Source organism: Gossypium hirsutum, chromosome A04, assembly GCF_007990345.1.
Source record: "Gossypium hirsutum isolate 1008001.06 chromosome A04, Gossypium_hirsutum_v2.1, whole genome shotgun sequence".
In the NCBI taxonomy this organism is placed as follows: Eukaryota; Viridiplantae; Streptophyta; class Magnoliopsida; order Malvales; family Malvaceae; genus Gossypium; species Gossypium hirsutum.
The window spans coordinates 27474260-27487610 of record NC_053427.1 but is presented as its reverse complement, the minus strand read 5'-3'; the positions used below and the strand labels follow the sequence as shown (position 1 = coordinate 27487610).

The 13351-nt window shown below is 33.3% G+C and overlaps 1 non-coding gene across 1 annotated transcript; it reads left to right on the top strand.

Moving 5' to 3' along the window:
* Nucleotides 1–379: 379 nt before the first annotated feature.
* LOC121228528 (small nucleolar RNA R71) lies at nucleotides 380–485 on the top strand. The gene has a single exon (XR_005926104.1). It is a non-coding gene; the product is annotated as a small nucleolar RNA R71 (small nucleolar RNA).
* Nucleotides 486–13351: the final 12866 nt, after the last annotated feature.

Below are 13351 nucleotides of genomic sequence, written 5' to 3'. Positions count from 1 at the left end.
AGATTGTATGTATTTGAATAAAGGTCCACCCCTATTCCTGATGTAATTTATATCCTTAGAAATATTATTGATATAATGGAAGAATGGCTTATCTCCTTCATACATAGACAGTGTAGAAGCAGATTCGATACGGTTGAGTCTATCCACTATTTGCTGATACTTATCATCCTCTTGAATAGATTTGACTGTAATGGATTTTTGGCCATATGTAAATGGTTCAATTGGCCACTGACAGGAGTTTAATGCCATATTTTCAATAATTTCGTACACGTCCTCGTATGTCCTATTCATAAGGGCTCCTTCTACTGCTCCATCTAGTCTAGATCGTGTGTTTGCATCCAGCCCATTATAAAATATTTGCAATCTCATCCGCTCAGGAAATCCATTGTGTGGGCATTTTGGAATCAACGTTTTGAAACATTCCCATACCTCATAAAAATTTCTCCCTCAATCTGTTTAAAGACATCAATCTCTTTTCTTAGTTGGACTGCTTTATTGATTGGGAAAGACTTTGTAAGAACTTTCCAGTGAGTTCATCCCATGTCGTGATATACCCTGGTGCATGCAAGTCTAACTAAGAAAAAGCGTTATCAATCAAAGGAAAAGGGAACAACTGAAGATGAATAATGTCATCAGTGACCTCGGTATACTTAAAAGTATCACAAAGTTGAAGAAACCATTTCAAATGTTGACTAGGGCCTTCTGTCGTAGTGCCCCTAAATTACAGATTATTTTGGATCATTTGTATCATCACCGGTTTGATCTCAAAATTATTAGTTGTAATCACCGGTCATGCTATACTTTCCTGAATCATGTCTAGACTTGGTAGGGCATAGTCCCTTAGAGTTCTCGAGCCATCTGCATGTTTGCGTGTAGTTCTGATGTTGGTGGGTCTCTTAGGGCATTATCGTCAGCACCGACGAATAATGAATTGTCATGTAGGACGTTACCTGCAGCAGGTGGTGGTTGTTCTTGCATTTTCTGTTGCTGATGTCGGCGATTCCTTTCGATTATTTTCTTTGCATCTGTGGCTACTACAATAGGTTGGCCCCTACTTTTAGTCATATACTAAAACCCAAAAAAGGAGGTTAGTAGCAATAAAAGGAATCAAATCATATCTATAAACTATAAATTTCTTAATTATTCCTTTAAAGGGCAAAAATTAAAATTAACCTAATGGCGTTGCCTCTCTGACAACAGTGCCAACAACTTGACCGCCTTTGGACGTACTAACGTCTAGAGTATAAATATCGCAATAGAATGAAAAATTACAAGGCTGTATCCACAAGTTTACGAGTCAAGTTGTAATATAGATTTTACAACCAAGTAGGTAAGTACTTCGAGGATCATACTTAAGGGAGGCAAGTACTCAATCAATCTTAACATAAAAAATTAAAGATATAATTAATACTGTAAGTCAGTTATAGTATGAAAGTAAAATAAAAGATAATTTTAGGGTTTCTTAAACTAAAGAAATAAAATAACAAAAAAAGTAAAATTTCAAGATATAGAGAGAAATAAATTGAATCAAAGTTGAAGATGGGTGATTAGCTTGCTTTGGTAATCTCAATCAACTAGTCACTACCCTAGTAGGATCTTCTGATCTTCCACTAACATAGCGAGTCAACAAGAACAACTTATCTTTTGGCCTCATAGTCTAGACTAGTTTGGGTTCAAGGTGTTCATTGATGGGCAATAACAATTTTAGGTTAATTTCCACCTTGATGACTTCTTGAGGCTATTGGGCCTGGGGTTTGTTTCACATTCTTCCTTTCCCAAATAATTGATCTATTGAATAACCCTACAAAACCATTAAGAGATCATGCTTCCACTCGCTAATCCCCCATAGAAGGATTAGTTCCTCAGGGCATTCATAAACAACATGAAATAAATGGAAGAATTAATCATAGGGAATGGATTGAAATAGAAAGTTTAAAAAAAGCCTGATTAATATAGATAATAAGCATGAATCCACAGATGTTGATCTCCTTTACAATTAGATCTCTTGAAGAAAAAAAATAACTAAAACTAGGGAAACCAAAGAAGGAAAGAAAACAAGACTAAATTTAACGGAAGAAAACTAGGTTAAAACTTAGATTTGTTTTACATGTGCTAAAGGGACGTATGTATAGCCTTTAGGTGGCTAAAATGCACTCTAATGGTCTCTTGTACACTCACAAAGTAAGTTAACTCTCTCTTAGGCCTCATTCAGCCCTTAAGGTTAATAAAAGACTCGATGTGCACATTTTATTGAATGTAAACAAAACTAAAGAAACTGAATTAAAAACATAACAAAAATGCTTGTATTCAAGCTCTTAAATGTGAAAACTAGTTTAATCTGCTACACCAAATTACGGCAGATCAAGACACTACTTGTATAAGGAAAAATACCATACTTTCACTAATCATAATAGTCTTAAATACTTGCTGACAAAAGGAAATTGAATTTGAGATAGCATAGATGGTTCGAAATGTTTAAAGACTATGATTTGATCATTGACTATCATCTAAGTAAAGCCAATGTTGTAGCAGATGCTCTGATACAAAAATCCTTCATTTCTTTAAAAGCATGAATACTTGTTTGACTTTGGAGCAGGATGGTTCTATTTTTTTTAGTTGAGAGCTAAACTCGTATTTCTTCAAAAGATATAGGAGTTGCAAGAAGATGACTCTAAGTTGCAAGAGAAATGAATATTTTTTAAAATAATCAGACCACGGAGTTTAGTATAGGTGATAATGGGAGTTTATACTTTTGGAACCGTTTGTGTGTATCGAAGAATTCAGAGTTGAAACGAGACATTTTGTACAAACCCCACAATAGTACTTATACGATACATCCAGGTGGCAACTAGATGTACAATGATTTGAAACCATTATACTGGTGGTTAGGAATGAAAAGAGAGATCCCAAAATATGTGGCAAAATATCTGGTATGTCTGAAGGTTAAGATAGAGCATTAGGTTTCGTTAGGTTTATTGTAGCCTATAATGGTTCTAAATTGGAATTGGGACAAGTCACTATGGATTTCGTATTAGGTTTGTCGTTAACGTTGAAAAAGAAAGATGCAATTTGGGTGATAGTTGACAGGTTGACTAAATTAGCTCACTTCATTACTATAAGAATATACTATTCACTTAAGAAATTAGATGAAATATATATCTTTGAGATTGTGAGATTGCACGGTGTACCTTTGTCAATTATTTCAAATCAGGATCTGGGATTTACCTCCAGATTTTGGAGTAAGCTGCATGAAGCTTCATGTACTAAGTTAAATTTTAGTACGACATTTCATGTAACACCCCTTACCCATATCTGAGGCCGAGCTAAGGTACGAGGTGTTGCCAGACAAACATACAAACATAAAACTAAAATACGAGCCATAAAATTTTATTCATATTTCAAAGCATTCATTCTCTTACACATAGTCCCTTATTTGAGTGTACGGAGCCCAAAAATACTTTAGAAAGGGTTTGGGACTAAACTGAGAACTTACGAAAATCTTGGAAATTTCATGCTTTAAGGCTCCACACGCCCGTGTCCCAAAGTCGTGTTCCATACACGGCTGAGACACATGGTCGTGTCTCTGCCTATGTGGAATATACCTAGGCTATTTTCCAAGCTTTGGTCAACCTTGATCTCTTACACACTTATACAAAATCAAAAGCATATAACATGGTATTCATTTAATGATTAAACATCCTCAATTAAACCACAAACATAGCATTTGTAAGTCATCATACATGTGTCTCTCATACTCATTTTACCTTGTTTATTATAGTACCACTTATACATTTTTACCAAGATTATCATCTTACTAAATATCTTCAGCTTAATCATCAAGCATTCATATTTAAAGCTAGATCATATCTTTATAAAATACCACGATTCAGATGCGCAGAATAACATGTTTGCCTGAAACATTTCAATTCAATTCCATACCCAACAAGCATTACATTGAGACTAGTCATGTATATATATACATGTCATGATAGATAACATTCTCTTTTTGTTTTCTTATAAACACATATCATTTATTTCATTACATCAATATTTCATATACCATAGTTTCCATGTATTCCACATATATTTATTTCCCTCCTCCTCCTCTCCATTCCACATCCTTAATGTATATAGCATTCTTGTAAGTACGATTTCACAATTTACTAATAAATGCTCACACCAAACTGTCCACACGAGTCATAGTCACTTAATTATTTATAATTCGAGCTACAGAGCTCAAAATTAAAATCCGTAAATTTCCCCTGAAACTAGACTCACATGTCTTTCCACCATGAAATTTTAATAATTTTTGTTTTAGCCAATTAGTACAGTTTATTCATTAAAATTTCCCCTATTTCACTTTCTGACAGTTTTGACCTCTCTTCACTAAAAAATAATTATCTCACAGTACAAAACTCGGATAATGTTCTTGTTGATTTATCTTGAAAATAGACTCATTATGGATTTTAAAAATATAATTTTTAGACTCTAATTATTTTTATCCAAATTTTTGTGATTTTCCAAAGTCAGAAAAAGGGATCACGTAATCATTCTAAATTAGTCTCACAAAAACATAAATATCTAAAAATATAGAACTCCTTTGCTTTTTATGTTTCTTTTATATGAAAATAGACTCATTAAGCTTTAATTTGATGTCTCATTCAGTCTCTGATTCACTTTATACTATTTTTGGTGATTTTTTAAAAGCACGTCACTGCTACTGTCCAAAACAGTTTTATTGCTAATTCACTCTTTCACACTTTCTTTGTATTAACCTCATTTTAACATACATATCACAAATCATTTTCACCACATTTCATACATCACAAATATAGGCCCATGATCACAAGGTCACCATAAAATCATCCTCATGTATAACTTACTTGTTTATAACCTTACCACATCCTGGTCACTTAATGAACACATCATTCACATAACCAAGTTCCTGCACTTATTCATCACAAAACTCACAAAGCAATACATAGAGAGTCTACCGTTGAACACTTCGGATCAATCCTCGATACTTGGTGGTTTCAGCACATAGCTCCACCCATCATATAGTTCGGCTCTCTTGTACACATGGTGAACACTTAGTACCACCCATGTGACCTAGCCAGTTTATCTCGTAGCTCTCTTGTCTACATGGTGTCCTTCACTTGGAACCACGCATGCGACCTAGCTACATATATCCCATAGCTCTCTTGTCTACATGGTGTAGACATAGTATCACCCATGCGACCTAGGTACATCATAATGTCTTGTAGCTCTCTTGTACACATGATGTGCACTCAGCACTATACATGTGACCTAGCTACATACCATCTGTATCATCCAATCTTTCCGAAGGTTCAACCGGGATTTCTCTCTCTTTCCCAACAATTTCACCAATCAAGTAATTATCCACAAACATATTTCCAATTTTATAAAATATCATAATACAAGTAATAGTGATGTATTACTTACATATAAACTTACATCTCATTTAATATCAACACAATAATATTAAATTACACATTGTCTTATTAAAAATCATATGAACTTACAATTTCCCATAATATCCATAATCATAGAAATCACATTTATGTATGATAATTCAATGCACTTCATGTACCATAGACATATTTTTAAATCAATTCATAAACTTGGCACTATAATCATTTAATTTAACATAATTCAATTAATTCACTAAATTTAACTTTCAAATATAAATTACAGTATTATTGTTGTATTATTATCATACCAACTTACATACTTTCAACACCTCGGAGATCATAGTAAATATATCAATTTTACATTGAAACATGCATAAATTAATGCTTATTATACATATGAACTTGCCTTGATATTAAAACGGCCATTTTACCAACTTTCCCAATTTTCAATTTTTCTCTCATTCTAGGTTCAAATCTCGTTTTCCGGGATCTAGAGCATCATATTTTACTTATTTAATTAATGTACTATTCAAAACAGTCCTTAACTCAAACTTTGGAAAAATTACAATTTTGCCCCTAAACTTTTGCATATTTACACTTTTGCCCCAAGGCTCAGGAATTAAACTTCATCCCTTATTCTTATGTTTTATGACATGATGATCACTTTTCCCTTCTATGGCAACATCAAATTCTTACTCTAACATATACTTATGACTATTAGTTATTTTTACCGATTAAGCCCTTTTGCTCGTTGTCACTTAAAACCGAGTAGCACAAGTTGTCTAACATAACATAAAACCTCATATTGTATCATAAAACACCAGAATACACAAATTTTACCTATGGGTATTTTTCCAAATATGAACCCTAGGTTGAATTATTGCTAGCATAAGCTAAATCAAGTTACCGGGACTCCAAAAACGTAAAGAACTTGAAAAACGGGGTTAGAACGGACTTACAATTGAGCTTGGGAAGCTTGAAAACCCTAGCCATGGAGTCTCCCTTGGTATACACGTCCATGGTGAAGAAGATGAGCAAAATTGGCTTTTAATTTTGTATTTTAATTCATTTTACCCCTAAATGACAAAAATACCCTTACTACTAAACTTTCCAAAAATTCCATCCATGTCCAATTTTTGTCCATAACTTAGAAATTGGTCAAATTTCTATTTAAGACCTCATAATTAATATTTCAAATCAATTTCATACTAGAAACTTCTAGAATGCAAGTTTTACAACTTATTCAATTTAGTCCCTAACTTCGAATTAAGCACTTTATGCATAGAATTTCTTCACGAAATTTTCACACAATCATGCAATCATATCATAGACCTCAAAATAATCATAAAATAATTATTTATATCTTAGATTTTGTGGTCCTGAAACCTCTGTTCCAACTAGACCCAATTTTGGGCTATTACAACTCTCCCCCCTTCAGAGATTTTCGTCCTCGAAAATCTTACCGGAGTGAGGTTTAGTATCTTTCTCATAATTTCCAGCATTACTAACTAATTGTTTTCAAGACGATACTTTCAGAAACACTCTGTCATCAATTTGAATCCCAAGATAACTCAGTAAACTCTGATATTTCTCTAACTCTGTCCTTCACTTGTCAACCATTCTCAGACTCTAGTCATATCTATAATTATTTTATCACTGAACTCTTTGATTCCACACTTAGGAACATAGTCAACATGATTCTCATGAATTTCCATTATATACACCTCATCGGTAAGAGGGTGAGGTCGTACAGTCTCTAACTCGATTCTGACATATATCTATATGACACATTTTTTTTCATTATCCACATATGTCATTATAATCATACTATCCACTTCAAACACTTTATTATTCATACATGTCTTACATAAAATTTCCAATTATCTCATTTCAAACAAGTGCACTCACTTATACATTCTATGAATTTTTAATAACTTTAATCATCACATTTACTAATTAATTTAGTCAAGCATACAACAGCATATGAAGGCCAAACAAATATGAATAAATATATCACTATATAAATTTCATCGCACATATTATCACATATACATATATCACGAATTCTTATTCATACCTTTCCGAGTTTAACACATCATAGCTACACTTTATTCAAATACTTCAATATCGCTATCAAATGGTCAGATGTAGCTCGGTTGGAGAATATTTCATTTTAAACAAAATAATCCTTATTAGTGTCGGGAGACATCACACTATCACATATTTGTGGCATGTATAACTAAACTCTTACACTTGCTATGTTAGTCTGAGAATCGACTAAACCTGCTCTGATACCACTAAATGTAACACCCCTTACCCATATCCGAGGCCGGGCTAAGGTACGAGCCGTTACCAGACAAACATACAAACATTAAACTAAAATACGAACCATAAAATTTTATTCATATTTCAAAGCGTTCATTCTCTTACACATAGTCCCTTATTTGAGTGTACGGAGCCCAAAACATACTTTAGAAAGGGTTTGGAACTAAACCGAAAACTTACGAAAATCTTGGAAATTTCATGCTTTAAGGCTCCACACGCCCGTGTCCCAAAGTCGTGTTCCATACACGGCTGAGACACATGGACGTGTCTCAGCCTGTGTGGAATATACCTAGGCTATTTTCCAAGCTTTGGTCAACCTTGATCTCTTACACACTTATACAAAATCAAAAGCATATAACATGGTATTCATTTAATGATTAAACATCCTCAATTAAACCACAAACATAGCATTTGTATGTCATCATACATGTGTCTTTCATACTCATTTTACCTTGTTTATTATAGTACCACTTATACATTTATACCAAGATTATCATCTTACCAAATATCTTCAGCTTAATCATCAAGCATTCATATTTAAAGCTAGATCATATCTTTATAAAATACCACGATTCAGATGCGCAGAATAACATGTTTGCCTGAAACATTTCAATTCAATTCTATACCCAACAAGCATTACATTGAGACTAGTCATATATATATATACATGTCATGATACATAACATTCTCTTTTTGTTTTCTTATAAACACATATAATTTATTTCATTATATCAATATTTCATATACCATAGTTTCCATGTATTCCACATATATTTATTTTCCTCCTCCTCCTCTCCATTCCACATCCTTAATGTATATAGCATTCTTGTAAGTACGATTTCACAATTTACTAATAAATGTTCACATCAAACTGTCCACACGAGTCATAGTCACTTAATTATTTATAATTCGACGTACAGAGCTCCAAATTAAGATCCGTAAATTTACCCTGAAACTAGACTCACATATATTTCCACCATAAAATTTTAATAATTTTTGGTTCAGCCAATTAGTACAGTTGATTCATTAAAATTTTGCCTATTTCACTTTCTGACAGTTCTGACCTCTCTTCACTAAAAAATAATTATCTCATAGTACAGAACTCGGATAATGTTCTTGTTGATTTATCTTGAAAATAGACTCATTATGGATTTTAAAAATATAATTTTTAGACTCTAATTATTTTTATCCAAATTTTTTTGATTTTCCAAAGTCAGAACAAGGTATCACGTAATCATTCTGAATCAGTCTCACAAAAACATAAATATCTAAAAATATAGAACTCCTTTGCTTTGTATGTTTCTTTTATATGAAAATAGACTAATTAAGCTTTAATCTGATATCTCATTCAGTCTCTGATTCAATATATACTATTTTTGGTGATTTTTCAAAATCACGTCACTGCTACTGTCCAAAACAGTTTTATTGCTAATTCACTCTTTCACACTTTCTTTGTATTAACCTCATTTTAACATACATATCACAAATCATTTTCACCACATTTCATACATCAAAAATATAGGCCCATGATCACAAGGTCACCATAAAATCATCCTCATGTATAACTTACTTGTTTATAACCTTACCACATCCTGGTCACTTAATGAACACATCATTCACATAACCAAGTTCCTGCACTTATTCATCACAAAACTCACAAAGCAATACATTATCAGAATTAGAATCAAAATGAGAATCAGAATCAGAATCAGGTGACAGAATTAGAATCATAATCAGTATCAGGTAACAGAATCAAAATTAGAATGTAAATGCAATCCCAACCCAATCCAGTCGTATACACCCCCGTACCAACCCTACACTCCATGTGGGGAATAGCTCAACCCACCCAGCCCTACACTCCACAGTTGCAGCATTGCTGCTCAGTTATTGTGACGAAGTCACCAGATACAGATATTGTGGCAGAGCCACTAGAATCAGATAATGTGGCAAAGCCACTTAACAGAATACGTGGCACAAAGCCGTAGATAACTGTAATAACTTCGGCACATAGCCATCAGTGACGGTAATATAACTAGCGCACAGCCTTCGGTAAATATGATTGACACAGAGTCGTCAACAAATATGTTAGGCACATAGCCACAGGTAAATACGTTTGGCACGAAGCCATAGTCAAAATGGCACAAAGCCATATTTAGTTGGCACAGAGCCATCGATAACGGGTCTATAATCGGCACGAAGCCCACAATAACGGCACACAGCCTTCTGTAACATGATCGGCACTCAGCCATCGATCAGTCAACAGATATTGTGACAGAGTCACCAGATACAGATATTGTGGCAGAGCCACCAGAACAGATATTTGTGGCATAACACCAGAAACAGATATTTGTGACATAGCCACCAGAACGCTTCCTCCATCAATATAACCCATATTCCATGCAACAGATATAAATGTCATGGCATACAACATACAAAATCAGAATATCATGCCGATATTTGAGTCAAACGATCACAGTCAAGTCATTCATATCACCAACATATATTCACAATCAAATCTGTCAACTATGCAGTCCAAGTCAGTCACTTGCCCACAAGGGCAAAACAGTCATTTAACACCCTAGGGGCAAAATGGTAATTTTACCCCACAAAGCAATACATAAGTTAACTTGATACGTGACATAAAAGAGAAAGCCAAGGTCATTCGAGACTATTTGAAAGCTGCTTTTGGCCGACAAAAGTGTTATGTTGATTTGAAAAGAAAAAACATTTAATTTGAAGTTGGCAATAAAGTCTTTCTAAAAGTGTTGTCTTGGAAAAAGGTTTTGTATTTCGGTAGGAAAGGAAAGCTTAGTTCGAGGTTTATTAGGCCGTATGAAATTCTTGAGAGAATAGGACCTGTTGCTTACTAATTAGCTTTGCCTTCAAAACTAGACAAGGTTCAATAATGTCTTTCATGTATCGATGCTATGAAGATATAAATCTGATCCCTCTCATATGATAACTCCCAATGAAATTGAGTTGTAGCTAATTTAACGTATGGTGAAGAACTAATTAAGATTTTTTTAGGAAGTAAAAAAGTTGAGAAATAAACACATGATGTTAATGAAATTAATATGGCATCGTCATGGTACATAAGAGGCTACGTGAGAGCCAAAAGAAACTATAAAATCTCAATACCTTCATCTTTTTAGGTAAATTTCAAGGACAAAATTTCTTAAATGGGAGAGCTGTAGTAGCTCAATTTTCGGTGGTGTAAAAAAAAGTGATTTTGGAGCCCCATTTTCGTAAATCGGGTCCATAATTATTAAATATTAATATTTACAAAGTTAGTATAACAGAATATTAACATTTGGCCCTTCAATTTTGTCTATTACTTACTTAATTAGAGTAGAGGAAGTAAATTGTAAAAATCTTATCGCTATAGGTTTTTAATTGGCCAAAGATTTAGAGACTTAAATTTCAATTAACCAAAGGCATAAAATGACAATTTAAACATTTTGGAATATGTGTTAGTGGATGGTGATGATTTATACACGAAAGTGGGATTAGTCATTAGTTAAGTTAATTAACCTAAGTTATTTAAAGCTTAATTATACTATATATACTAAAACTAGTGGTAAAACTTGAGCATCATCTTCATCTTCTTCCTCTTGCCATCCAAATGAAAAGAAAAACCTAGAGAAAACTTCACACCATTCGATCCTTGGTTAGGTAAGATTTCTAACTCCTTTTCTTGTAATTCTTATGTTTTTGAGGTCATTGGAGCTTGATTTAGCTAGCCCACGTACCAAATTGCAAAATTGTTAAAGTTTCTTTTTAAGTTATCATTGTTGATTTCTTGAAGAAATTGGTGTTAAATTGATAGATTTTAAGCATAGATTATAAAAAAGGACTAGATTGTAAACTTTAATTATTAGTTTTATTCATAATGACCTACGTGAATAAAATGTGAAATTTCGGTATAAGTGGAGAGTAGAGGGTCTATAATGAATGTATTTGAAGTCAGTTTCCAAACAGAGACTCAAGTTTGAAAGTCATGGCTATTTTAGTTTTAGGAACTAAATTAAATAAAATGTAAAGCTTTAGGGTTATCAAAAAATAAAATTTCTTAGGTTCATTCATGTTATGGTTGTGACAACTAATTTTTGTGGTATCGAAAATGGTGGTTACGAAACCCCATTTTTTGATGATCGAGACAGTAAATGTTATTTATTAATTGAAGTTCACTATAGAGTTATATTTATTCTTGGTCTGATAATTTTGTTGAATGGTTAATAATTAAAGTACAAGAACTAAATTGTAAAAACCGTAAAAGTTAATTGCTATAGATTTTTATTTGTTAAAAGGCTTGAATCGTAATTAGTTAAGATTTTAAATGGCAATTTACCCCTTATTTAAACATGGCAGACAATTGTGCTTTGTTTTAGAAGGAATTTTTTTTAAATAAGGTCAAATTAATATTAAAAATATATTAAAACATAAGAAAAATGTGAAAAATGTGTCATCTTTTTTTTTTTCATTATTCCATCATCTATACACTTAGAAAAGAGGAAAGAAGCCATTTTTGTAGCTCAAGCTCTCATCCTTGCATGTAAGTGTTTTTGAAGCTTGCTTTTCATAAATTTGATGTTTTTGAGATTCCGTAAGGTTGATTAAACTAATTCGGGTACTATTTTTATAACACCCCTAACCTGTATCCATTGCCGGACTAGGGTTAAAGGTATTATTGGACAAATCAAAATATTACAAAATAATAAATAATACATCATCATATCATAGCAATTCATACACAAATAGTCCCTTTAGAAGTTTTAACAAACCTTAAACATGCTTTTGAGAAGGTTCGGGACCAAACCAAACACATACAAATTTTTTGAAACTTAAATAAATTTTCTAAGTTACAGAGGTCACACGCCCGTGTGAACAGGCCATGTGCCTCACACGGCATTAGACACGCCCGTGTGTCTAGACCGTGTCAAATTAGGGCATACATACTGACTTAATCACACAGCCACAAGACATGCCCGTGTGCCTTGGCCGTGGTCGAAACTGACTTAAAATCATAGGGTACCCCAGGGGATACATGGTCGTGCAACATGACCGTGTGTTACACACGGCTGAGACACACACCCGTGTCTCTGCCCGTGTAGACAAAAATAGGCTATTTGAAAAGCTAATTTGCCACCCAATTTGGGTCAAACCTACAAGCATCAAACCAGGCACATTTGCACTTTAATTTTAGCCAATTTCAATACCAAAACTTACATCATTCATGCCATATTATTATCAACCAAATTCAAGCTTATAATTTATACTCAATCATATCAAATCATAAGCCAAAGTTATATTTCATATGTTTCATAACTCCAAATCACATCATTCATTCACATGCCAAAACCTTACCAAATTAACCATTTCACTAGGCCATTGAAGCACATCAAAACATACCATTTATGAACACAAATATATACCAAATTCATTCATAATCTCATCCAGAACCAAGCCATATCACATGGCTAGATATACACATCACGAAACATAACCAAAATCTTCTAGCCTATACATGCCATACTACAATATATACATTTTCAAAAGGTTTCTAAAATAGAGTTTGATAGTGTGTTGATGATCCT